This window comes from Salvelinus alpinus, chromosome 8, assembly GCF_045679555.1.
Source record: "Salvelinus alpinus chromosome 8, SLU_Salpinus.1, whole genome shotgun sequence".
Classification (NCBI taxonomy): Eukaryota; Metazoa; Chordata; class Actinopteri; order Salmoniformes; family Salmonidae; genus Salvelinus; species Salvelinus alpinus.
This window is the reverse complement of record NC_092093.1, coordinates 70,969,892-70,983,193: the sequence shown is the minus strand read 5'-3', so window position 1 is coordinate 70,983,193 and position 13,302 is coordinate 70,969,892.

Genomic DNA, 13,302 nt, shown 5'->3' with positions numbered 1-13,302 from the left:
GACCTTTGGCCCTCGGAGGCTCCTGGCCAGCTCCTGAGCAATCTACTTTTATTGCAGTTAATACTCCAAGGTAAAAAAAACTACTTCTGAGATGCCATAGCGAGTCTACAGCCCCTGACACCGGACTTAAGTGCCAATCCATTTTTAATCATGCTTGAATCAATAGAAAGGGGGGGATCTATTTTTGAGTGAAAAGAAAAACATTGATTACGAAATGAAAAACTCTGAATGTCCTTTTTAAAATGTAGTTCCGGAGTTACGCAACATAAAATCCTGACCTGTCGACTGTCATTATCTCTTTGTGCCTCTCGTAAGAACAGGACTTGCAGGTCCTTGTAAACGGCACAGAGCACAATTTAATGGCCGATTCATGTGTGAATGATTTAAATATTAATGTGTACATTTTATATCAGATATTCTCGGGCGGCAATAAAGGGCTATTTGTGCGTTTTTTCACTTGTGCGTAATGGATTAGATATGATTGGAGCAGATTTTATGGCCTGCACTTTGTCTGCATTTTAATAGGGAGGTATGAGAGTAGTGTTGCCGGTGTTCCTCTCTCCAGTTCATCAAACCGTGCCTGAATACCAATGGAGAGAGAGATGGTATTACCACTGCCGGAAAGAGATGGGGTCAAAGGGCTTTTGTGTAAAAGAAAAAAAAGAACGAAAGGAAGAAAGACAATAGGCCTACAATGTCTTGTTATTACTATAACTCCCTCTATCTTTCACCTTTATCCAGTGTCGTGTTTGTTAGTTTAAATTGGAACATTTAAATCCTAACATTCTCTGTGTCGTTGTAGAGATAGTGTTTGTAACGTATGAAAATCAGATCTATGCTACTTTACTGTAAATCCATACATAATTTAGTACTTTTTGATTCTGTACATTGAGCAACTGATTGTTCTCAGCAAACCCCAACCAGCAAACTCCATTGCCTCACCCTATTCATTGAAAATTGACAGTCTAACATTACGGTCCCAGCAGAGAAAGATGCAGTGAATTTGATGTACGAGCTCAAGTCCCAAAACAGATGTAATTAACAATTTGTCTGACATGCCGATATGTAAATGATACAGCTGCATCTAAATGACTGCTTCTGAGATGAAAAAACAGCACTATAACTTGGTGGCATATGGCCACTATAGCCTATTTGCTGGCAATTCGTATACACAATGCCATACATATGGTCAGGAATGCAGAGGCAGCACATTGCCTTTCTGAAACCGTATGTTGACGTCCCATCTATGGTGAGTCAGGTAGAGTTTTACGTCAAGAGGTTTGTTTCATGTTGCTTATTTTTTGTTGCCAGTGATTAAATCGAGATAACAGTGATTACAATGGAGGGTAAAATAATTGCATACAGTATTTCACCCTGCTTTGGTCTGTTATCTGAATAAAATAGTGAAGTAATTTCCAACATGAATAATCCTCATTTTTCAGAAATGCATGATGGTAATGCGGGTTCATAGCGTACTCTGTTATTATTTCAATTATAAACTATGACCTCATAGACAATTGTGCTATGCACTATTCCATACTATGTGCAAAGTCTCTCTGTTAATAATTCATGCCAGAGTTTACAAATGGCACTGTTGCACTGAGACAATCCAGCCCGACTTGCTCATCTCTCAGAATGCTGTTCGGAGGAAATACATTTTTAATTTTTGTCCTAGATTACTAATTTCATCTCTGCCGAGTGGTGTGCACGGAGGCCCATTATTTTGCCGACGTGGTAGATGTTTTCCCTGCATATAATGACTTGTGAAGGGGTACATACAGTATGGGCGGACGGACGCGGCCAGTTAGGTATTGAGGTTATTCATTGTGATAGGTGGCAGCCGGGCAGCCATTTGCATGTGCCAGTGAATTAAGCATCTTCCTGTTAGGCCAAAAGCTGCTACAGGAAATAAGTCAGTGAGTCTCCTGTTGTTTCACTTCTGGGCTAATAGGATATAGACATGACATACCAACACCATCAGCAAAGATAGAACTCTACCCCACCTGACTTGTATTATAAATATCACACCTGTTTGTCTGTCCATCCATCCGTCTGTCTGTGTGTGACTGGGGAACACCATGTCTGTATGTGTTGGTTTGGGACCAGATCAAGGAACAGACGAGCTACGATCACGAATATCCTACCAACGGGACATTAAAAACTGTAATATCTTATGTTTCACCGAGTCGTGGCTGAACAAAGACATTAATAACATTCAGCTGACTGGATTTATGCTGCGTCGGGCGAGATAGAACAGCTGCCTCCGGTAAGACAAGGGGTGGTGGTCTGTGTATACAACAGCTCTTGCACGGAATCTAATATTAAGGAAGTCTCGTGGTTTTGCTCACCTGAGGTAGAGTATTTCATGATAAGCTGTAGACCACACTACTTACCAAGAGAGTTTTCATCTATATTTTTTGTCATTGACAAAAATTGAGCGCCCTTCAGTCCGGAGCTCGATTCCAGAGGCGCCCTTCAGTCCGGAGCTCGATTCCAGAGGCGCCCTTCAGTCGGGAGCTCGATTCCAGAGGCGCCCTTCAGTCGGGAGCTCGATTCCAGAGGCGCCCTTCAGTCGGGAGCTCGATTCCAGAGGCGCCCTTCAGTCGGGAGCTCGATTCCAGAGGCGCCCTTCAGTCCGGAGCTCGATTCCAGAGGCGCCCTTCAGTCCGGAGCTCGATTCCAGAGGCGCCCTTCAGTCCGGAGCTCGATTCCAGAGGCGCCCTTCAGTCGGGAGCTCGATTCCAGAGGCGCCCTTCAGTCCGGAGCTCGATTCCAGAGGCGCCCTTCAGTCCGGAGCTCGATTCCAGAGGCGCCCTTCAGTCCGGAGCTCGATTCCAGAGGAGCCCTTCAGTCCGGAGCTCGATTCCAGAGGCGCCCTTCAGTCGGGAGCTCGATTCCAGAGGAGCCCTTCAGTCCGGAGCTCGATTCCAGAGGCGCCCTTCAGTCGGGAGCTCGATTCCAGAGGAGCCCTTCAGTCCGGAGCTCGATTCCAGAGGCGCCCTTCAGTCCGGAGCTCGATTCCAGAGGCGCCCTTCAGTCCGGAGCTCGATTCCAGAGGCGCCCTTCAGTCCGGAGCTCGATTCCAGAGGAGCCCTTCAGTCCGGAGCTCGATTCCAGAGGCGCCCTTCAGTCGGGAGCTCGATTCCAGAGGAGCCCTTCAGTCCGGAGCTCGATTCCAGAGGCGCCCTTCAGTCGGGAGCTCGATTCCAGAGGAGCCCTTCAGTCCGGAGCTCGATTCCAGAGGCGCCCTTCAGTCCGGAGCTCGATTCCAGAGGCGCCCTTCAGTCCGGAGCTCGATTCCAGAGGCGCCCTTCAGTCCGGAGCTCGATTCCAGAGGAGCCCTTCAGTCCGGAGCTCGATTCCAGAGGCGCCCTTCAGTCCGGAGCTCGATTCCAGAGGCGCCCTTCAGTCCGGAGCTCGATTCCAGAGGAGCCCTTCAGTCGGGAGCTCGATTCCAGAGGCGCCCGTCAGTCCGGAGCTCGATTCCAGAGGCGCCCTTCAGTCCGGAGCTCGATTCCAGAGGCGCCCTTCAGTCCGGAGCTCGATTCCAGAGGCGCCCTTCAGTCCGGAGCTCGATTCCAGAGGCGCCCTTCAGTACGGAGCTCGATTCCAGAGGCGCCCTTCAGTCCGGAGCTCGATTCCAGAGGCGCCCTTCAGTCCGGAGCTCGATTCCAGAGGCGCCCTTCAGTCCGGAGCTCGATTCCAGAGGCGCCCTGGAATAAATAATCATGAACACGTACCACGCTGCGCTTTGGTCCTCTTCTTCAGACGAGCGTTACAGACAAATAACAACAGCAGGCTATAAGCGCAAAAAAAACTAATAATGCAATCAATTAACCACAAATGTGATTTAGCAAGAAATGCTTTATTATAAAGATGCATTTTTATGGTGAAAATGATCTTCCCCAAACTTGAAACTCACTCGCCGCCTATGCCAGGTAGGTCCTACACCGGTTGAAAAGCGCATTAATGCGCTTACTCTTAAGAAATTATTTTGCCACTTGAATTGTCATACAAACCTTATCAAAACATATAGGCCTATGGGCTAGGCTACATCAGGTGTGCAACTATGATTAGAAAAAGTTGCAAAGAAAGGCATGAGCTGTTTCTTGCCTTACTGCACAGTTGGGCATCATTCACAAGTAATAATATATCGTTCAAGTGATAGGCTAATATTGTCACCCATCAGACTATTCTTGATTTAGTCTTGTCTTACTAAATAATATAGGTGTGAAATTTGATTTATAATGGACCAAAATCATGCACCTGTCTCTAAACAGTGGCAGCGGAAAAAAATACATGTCGTCTATGCATTTAAATAGCGAATGTAGGCTGCTTTCCCCCATTATTCATTTTAATGCCAGCCAGGTAGACTATACTCCTGTTGAGATGTTGGTCACTAGATGTTGGAACATTGCTGCAGGGACTCGCTACCATTCAGCCACAAGAACATTAGTGAGGTCAGGCACTTATGTTGGGCGATTAGGTCTGGCTCGCAGTCCGCGTTCCAATTAATCCCAAAGGTGTTCGATGGGGTTGAGGTCAGGACACACTTTGTGCACAGGGACATTGTCCTGCTGGAACAGTTGGAAGCACATAATTGTCTAGAATGTAAGTGTATGCTTTAGCGTTAAGATTTCCCTTCACAGGAACTAAGGGGCCTAGCCCAAACCATGAAAAACAGCCCCAGACCATTATTCCTCCTCCACCAAACTTTACAGTTGGTACTATGCATTCGGGCAGGTAGTGTTCTCCTGGCATGTGCCAAACCCAGATTCGTCTGTGTTTCCACTGCTCCAGAGTCCAATGGGGGTGAGCTTTGCACCACTCCAGTCGACGCTTGGCATTGTGCATGCTGATCTTAGGATTCCCAACGAAGAGTTTTTGTGAAATTTGACGAACTGACTGGTTGGAAAGGTTGCATCTTATGACGGTGTAATGGCAGTCTAGCTCTTCCTCCTCCTCGGACGAGGAGAGGCGAGAAGGATCGGAGGACCAATGTGCAGCGTGGTAAGTTTCCATGATTTAATATGCACGAAAAGAAAATAGACAATACAAAATAACAAAAGAACTAACCGTAACAGTCCCGTGTGGCACAAACACTGACACAGGAAACTACTACCCACAAAATCCCAACACAAAACAAGCCACCTATATATGATTCTCAATCAGGGACAACGATTGACAGCTGCCTCTGATTGAGAACCATATTAGGCTGAACACAGAAACAGACAAACTAGACACACAACATAGAATTCCCACCCAGCTCACGTCCTGACCAACACTAAAACAAGCAAAACACATAGGCACTATGGTCAGGACGTGACAGTACCCCCCTCCTGAGGTGCGGACTCCGAACGCACCCCTAAAACTAAAGGGGAGGGTCTGGGTGGGCATCCGTCCGCGGTGGCGGCTCCGGCGCAGGACGAGGACACCACTCCACCATTGTCTTTGTCCCCCTCCTTAGCGTCCTTTGAGTGGCGACCCTCGCCCCCGACCTTGACCTAGGAATCCTCACCAAGGTCCCCACATGATTTAGGAGACAGCTCAGGACAGAGAGGTAGCTCAGGACAGAGAGGTAGCTCAGGACAGAAAGGTAGCTCAGGACAGAGAGGTAGCTCAGGACAGAGGGGCAGCTCCGGACTGAAGGGCAGCTCCGGACAGAGAGGCAGCTCTGGACTAATGGCAGCTCCGGACTGAGGGGCAGCTCATGACTGGAGGGCAGCTCATGACTGGAGGGCAGCTCATGACTGGAGGGCAGCTCATGACTGGAGGGCAGCTCATGACTGGAGGGCAGCTCATGACTGGAAGGAAGCTCATGACTGGAGTGCAGCTCATGACTGGAGGGCAGCTCATGACTGGAAGGCAGCTCATGACTGGAGGGCAGCTCATGACTGGAGGGCAGCTCATGACTGGAAGCCAGCTCATGACTGGAGGGCAGCTCATGACTGGAAGGCAGCTCATGACTGGAACGCGGCTCTGGCAGCTCCGGACTGGCTGGCGGCTCTCGCAGCTCCTGACTGGCTGGCGGCTCTGGCGGCTCCTGACTGGCTGGCGGCTCTGGCGGCTCCTGACTGGCTGGCGGCTCTGGCGGCTCCTGACTGACGGACGGCTCTAACGGCTCGGAACAGACGGGCGGCTCTGATGGCTCGGGACAGACGGGCGGCTCAGACGGCGCTGGGCAGACGGATGGCTCAGACGGCGCTGGGCAGACGGATGGCTCAGACGGCGCTGGGCAGCCGAGCAGTGCAGGTGGCGTTGAGCAGACGAGCAGTGCAGGCGGCGTTTGGCAGACGGCCGACTCTGACCTGCTGAGGCGCACAGTAGGCCTGGTGCGTGGTGCCGGAACTGGAGGTACTGGGCTGGAGACGCGCACCACAGGGAGAGTGCGTGGAGGAGGAACAGGGCTCTGGAGACGCACTGGAAGCCTGGTGCGTGGTGTAGGCACTGGTGGTACTGGGCTGGGGCGGGAAGGTGGCGCCGGATATACCGGGCCGTGCAGGCGTACTGGCTCCCTTGAGCACCGAGCCTGCCCAACCTTACCTGGTTGAATGCTCCCCGTAGCCCGTCCAGTGCGGGGAGGTGGAATAACCCGCACTGGGCTGTGTTGGCGAACCGGGGACACCATGCGTAAGGCTGGTGCCATGTACACCGGCCCGAGGAGACGTACTGGAGGCCAGATATGTTGAGCCGGCTTCATGGCACTTGGCTCAATGCTCAATCTAGCCCGGCCAGTGCGGGGAGGTGGAATAACCCGCACCGGGCTATGCACACGTACAGGAGACATCGTGCGCTCTTCCACATAACACGGTGTCTGCCCTACTCCCGCTCTCCACGGTAAGCATGGGAAGTGGGCGCAGGTCTCCTACCTGACTTCGCCACACTACCCTTTAGCCCCCACCCAATACATTTTTGGGATTTCTTCTCGGGTTTCCGTGCTAGCCGCGTACCTTCATAACGCCGGTTCCTCTCTCCGGTTGCCTCTGCTCTCCTAGCTGCCAGCTGTTCCCATGGGAGGCGATCCTTTCCAGCCAGGATCTCCTCCCATTTGTAGCAACCCTTGCCGTCCAAAACATCTTCCCATGTCCATTCCTCCTTTCTCTGCTCCTGCTGCCGCTGCTGTCGCTGCCCGTAGCCACGCTGCTTGGTCCGAGTTAGGTGGGTGGTTCTGTAACGGCAGTCTAAGTCGTCCTCCTCATCGGACGAGGAGAGGCGAGAAGGATCGGAGGACCAATGTGCAGCGTGGTAAGTTTCCATGATTTAATATGCACGAAAACAAATACACAATACAAAATAACAAAAGAACTAACCGTAACAGTCCCGTGTGGCACAAACACTGACACAGGAAACAACCACCCACAAAATCCCAACACAAAACAAGCCACCTATATATGATTCTCAATCAGGGACAACGATTGACAGCTGCCTCTGATTGAGAACCATATTAGGCTGAACACAGAAACAGACAAACTAGACACACAACATAGAATTCCCACCCAGCTCACGTCCTGACCAACACTAAAACAAGCAAAACACATAGGCACTATGGTCAGGACGTGACAGACGGTGCCACTTTGAAAGTCACTGAGCTCTTCAGTAAGACCATTCTTTTTAAATTTAATTTTACCCCCTTTTTCTCCCCAATTTCATGGTATCTAATTGTTAGTAATTACTACCTTGTCTCATCGCTACAACTCCCGTACGGGCTCGGGAGAGACGAAGGTCGAAAGCCATGCGTCCTCTGAAACACAACCCAACCAAGCCGCACTGCTTCTTAACACAGCGCGCATCCAACCCGGAAGCCAGCCGTACCAATGTGTTGGAGGAAACACCGTGCACCTGGCGACCTTGGTTAGCGTGCACTGTGCCCGGCCCACCACAGGAGTCGCTGGTGCGCGATGGGACAAGGATATCCCTACCGGCCAAACCCTCCCTAACCCGGACGACGCTAGGCCAATTGTGCATCGCCCCACGGACCTCCCGGTCGCGGCTGGCTGCGACAGAGCCTGGGCGCGAACCCAGAATCTCTGGTGGCACAGCTAGCGCTGCAATGCAGTGCCCTAGACCACTGCGCCACCCGGGAGGCCCAGTAAGACCATTCTACTGGCAATGTTTGTCTATGGAAATTGCATAGCTTGGGGCTCGATTTTATACACCTGTCAGCAACAGGTGTGGCTGAAATAGCTGAACCCACTAATTTGAAGGGGTGTCCACACATCTTTGTATATACAGCACCAATATAAAGTTTGGACACACCTACTCATTCATGAGTTTCTTTATTTTTACTATTTTCTACATTGTAGAATAATAGTGAAGACATCAAAACTCTGAAATAACACAAATGGAATCATGTAGTAACCAAAAAAAAAAGTGTTAAACAAATCAATATATAGTTAATATTTGAGATTCTTCAAAGTAGCCACCCTTTGCCTTGATGACAGCTTTGCACACTCTTGGCATTCTCTCAACCAGCTTCATGAGGTAGTAACCTGGAGCACATTTCAATCAACAGGTGCGCCTTGTTAAAAGAACCTGTCGAGCCGTCTGGGGCATGGGAGCCCGGCAACCTAAAGCGCCGAGGAAGGAGCAGATGAAACAGTATCCCCTCTCCGACGCGCGACTCCAGGCACAGCACTCCGACCAAAGGGATGATCCCGGGGATCAGGAGTGGACCAGACGCCTCCGTTGAGGCACAGGAACCTGACGAGCAGCCTGAAGTGCCGGAGCCTGGCGAGCCAGCTGTAGTATGGGAGCCTGCCGAGCCCACCGAGTCTTGAGAACCTGACGAGCTAGCTAAGGCATGAAAGCCTGACGAGCTAGCTGAGGCATCCTCGGTAGACTCGACAACAGACGCTTGACCCACCAACTGATTCTTGACACCCCAATGTACCGGCTGAGGCATGAAAGCCTGATGAGCCGGTTGAGGCATCCTCGGTTGCTCCGGCAGCAGAACCCAGACCCGACGTCACCTCCAACACAAAAACACTCCCTTTGGTGAGGTGTTACTCTGTAACGAATGCACTGAGAGTCAGGAAGCAAGTACAGGGAGTGAGTATTTAATAAATAAACGGAAGAGAAAACAAGGAACACAAACAATGTACTAACATGGAACAGAGTCAATAACCACCTGAGGAAAGAACCAAGGGGAGTGACAAATATAGGGAAGGTAATCAAGGAGGTGATGGTGTCCAGGTGAGTGTTATGAAGCACTGGTTCACGTGACGATGGTGACCGGAGTGCATAATAATCAGCAGCCTGGTGACCTAGAGGGAGTATACGTGACACTCAACATCAACTGTTCAGAGGAGACTGCATGAATCAGACTTTCATAGTCGAATTGTTGCAAAGAAACCACTACCAAAGGACACCAATAATAAGAAGAGACTTGCTTGGGCCAAGAAACATGAGCAATGAACATTAGACCGTAGGAAATCTGTCCTTTGGTCTGTTGAGTCCAAATTTGAGATTTTTGGTTCCAACCGGCATGTCTTTGTGAGACGCAGAGTAGGTGAACGGATGATCTCCGCATGTGTGGTTCCCACTGTGAAGCATGGAGAAGGAGGTGTGATGGTGTGGGGGTGCTTTGCAGGTGACACTGTCTGTGATTTATTTAGTATTTAAGGCACCCTTAACCAGCATGGCTACCAGAGCATTCCGCAGTGATATGCCATCTCATCTGGTTTGCGCTAAGTGGGACTATAATTTGTTTTTCAACAGGACAATGACCCAACACATATCCAGGCTGTGTAAGGGCTATTTGACCAAGGAGATTGATGGACTGCTGCATCAGATGACCTGGCTTCCACAATCACCCGACCTCAACCCAATTGATATGGTTTGGGATGAGTTGGACCGCAGAGTGAAGGAAAAGCAGCCAACAGGTGCTCAGCATATGTGGGAACTCCTTCGATTGTTGGAAAAGCATTGCAGGGTGAAGCTGGTTGAGAGAACACCAAGAGTGTGCAAAGCTGTCTTCAAGGCAAAGGGTGGCTACGTTTTTGATTACTACATGATTCCATATGTGTTATTTCATAGTTTTGATGTCTTCACTATTATTCTACAATGTAGAAAATAGTAAAAATAAAGAAAAACCCTTGAATGAGTAGGTGTGTCCAAACTTTTGTGAGGTGGGTTATTTGATGAACTCTCTCTGTCTCCCTCTTAATCTCTCTCCCTCTTTCGCTCTCCCACCCCTCTCCCCCACCTCTCTTTCTCTCTTTCTCTCTCTCTCTCTCTCTCTCTCTCTCTCTCTCTCTCTCTCTCTCTCTCTCTCGCCGTCTCTTTCCTTATACTCTTTCCCTTTGTTCTCTCTCTCTCTCTCTTTCTCAATTCAATTTCAATTGAAGGGGCTTTATTACCATGGGAAACATATGTTTACATTGCCAAAGCAAGTGAAAGAGATAAACAAAAGTGAAATAAACAATAAAGATTTAACAGTAAACATTACATTCACAAAAGTTCCAAACATATTATGTCTATATATAGTTTTGTAATAATGTGCAAATAGTTAAATTACTAGAGGGAAAATAAATTTACATAAATATAGGTTGTATTTACAATGGTGTTTGTTCTTCACTCGTTGCCCTTTTCTTGTGGCAACAGGTCACACATATTGCTGCTGTGATTGCACACTGTGGTATTTCACCCAATAGATATGGGAGTTTATCAAAATTGGATTTGTTTTCTAATTCTTTGTGGGTCTGTATAATCTGAAATTTGCTATTTGGAATTTGTCTGAAAATATGGAATTTGTTGTCTGTACATTTTATAATTTCATTTAGGATCGCATCGACCCCACAGGCCTTTTTGTTGTGTAGTTCATTCAATGTAATTGGAGAATCCAGTGGTTTCTGCTAGTCTTTAATAGTTGATTCTAAGATTTGTATTTGATCATGTATACGTTCTTTCTGTTTGTTCTTTGTTATAGAGCCAAAAAGCACCCTATCTGCTCTCTGTGAAACACAAGTTGTGGAACCGTCTGTCTGCCTGAGGACCTATAGTTTAAACATCCCCAGCCACCTCACAGACAGATAAGAACACACTAAGTGTAGTGGTTGCTCTACTTGGCTCTACTTGTCTCCATCTTTACCTATACAATCTACTCTATATGTTTTTACCTTTCATGTGGTGGACATCTTGATGATTCAACCCCTTCATGTTTAGAGTGTACAATGCAGTTTTCATGGCTCTACTCAGAAAATAGTTATTTTACCATGTCTTCCAGTTAGATAGGTAGTAAAAACATTGAATGCACAATCCTACATATGTCTCAGTTTCATCATTATTCAGGAGCCTTCAGAAGCCATGGCGGCCCAGCATCACCATAGAGACAGGGTTTTCTGGTGGCTAGCTAGTGTTTTCCCCCAGCGTATGTGTCATTACACAGTGAAGTCCCCTGCACCAAGCTCTTCTGATGAAATGGCTGCCGAAATGATGCAGCCCTATCTCTCAACTCTGTGAAGTACCCTGGTGGGGTGAGTCACTGGTCGGCTGAGCAAATATATGAGATAGATCACACACACAATGGCCAAACAAACAAACACCATTTCCCCACACACACTACAAACACATACAAACATAAGACAACACACTCAGGTTGAAAGGGAAACACCTTTATGTTGTACAGCAGTCATTTCATGTCAGGTCTGTCATTTGTATCAGAAGGACTGCCAGAGCGAATAATAGGTATCTATCAGAAATGCATCATCTACCCCTCCCCCTCTCTCCATCTCTACCTTACCGTGTCTCATAATAAATTAGCCAGGGGCTTGGACAGACTACGATGGCCATTCTCTGTATGAACAGCACATTAACCGTACTAAATGATCAATAACAACACGTGAACCCTACTACATGATCAATTACCAGCACATTAACCTTTCTGCATCATCAATTAGCAACACAGTATCCCTACTACATGATACATTAACAACACATGAACCCTACTACATGATACATTAACAACACAGTATCCCTACTACATGATACATTAACAACACATGAACCTTACTGCATCATCAATTAGCAACACAGTATCCCTACTACATGATACATTAGCAACACAGTATCCCTACTACATGATACATTAACAACACAGTATCCCTACTACATGATACATTAACAACACATGAACCTTACTGCATCATCAATTAGCAACACAGTATCCCTACTACATGATACATTAACAACACATGAACCCTACTACATGATACATTAACAACACATGAACCCTACTACATGATACATTAACAACACATGAACCCTACTACATGATACATTAACAACACAGTATCCCTACTACATGATACATTAACAACACAGTATCCCTACTACATGATACATTAACAACACAGTATCCCTACTACATGATACATTAACAACACATGAACCCTACTACATGATACATTAACAACACATGAACCTTACTGCATCATCAATTAACAACACATGAACCTTACTGCATCATCAATTAACAACACATGAACCCTACTACATGATACATTAACAACACATGAACCCTACTACATGATACATTAACAACACAGTATCCCTACTACATGATACATTAACAACACAGTATCCCTACTACATGATACATTAACAACACAGTATCCCTACTACATGATACATTAACAACACATGAACCCTACTACATGATACATTAACAACACAGTATCCCTACTACATGATACATTAACAACACATGAACCCTACTACATGACACATTAACAACACAGTATCCCTACTACATGATACATTAACAACACATGAACCCTTCTACATGATACATTAACAACACAGTATCCCTACTACATGATACATTAACAACACATGAACCCTACTACATGATACATTAACAACACAGTATCCCTACTACATAATACATTAACAACACATGAACCCTACTACATGATACATTAACAACACATGAACCCTACTACATGATACATTAACAACACATGAACCCTACTACATGATACATTAACAACACATGAACCCTACTACATGATACATTAACAACACAGTATCCCTACTACATGATACATTAACAACACATGAACCCTACTACATGATACATTAACAACACATGAACCCTACTACATGATACATTAACAACACAGTATCCCTACTACATGATACATTAACAACACAGTATCCCTACTACATGATACATTAACAACACATGAACCCTACTACATGATACATTAACAACACATGAACCCTACTACATGATACATTAACAACACAGTATCCCTACTACATGATACATTAACAACACATGAACCCTACTACATGATACAT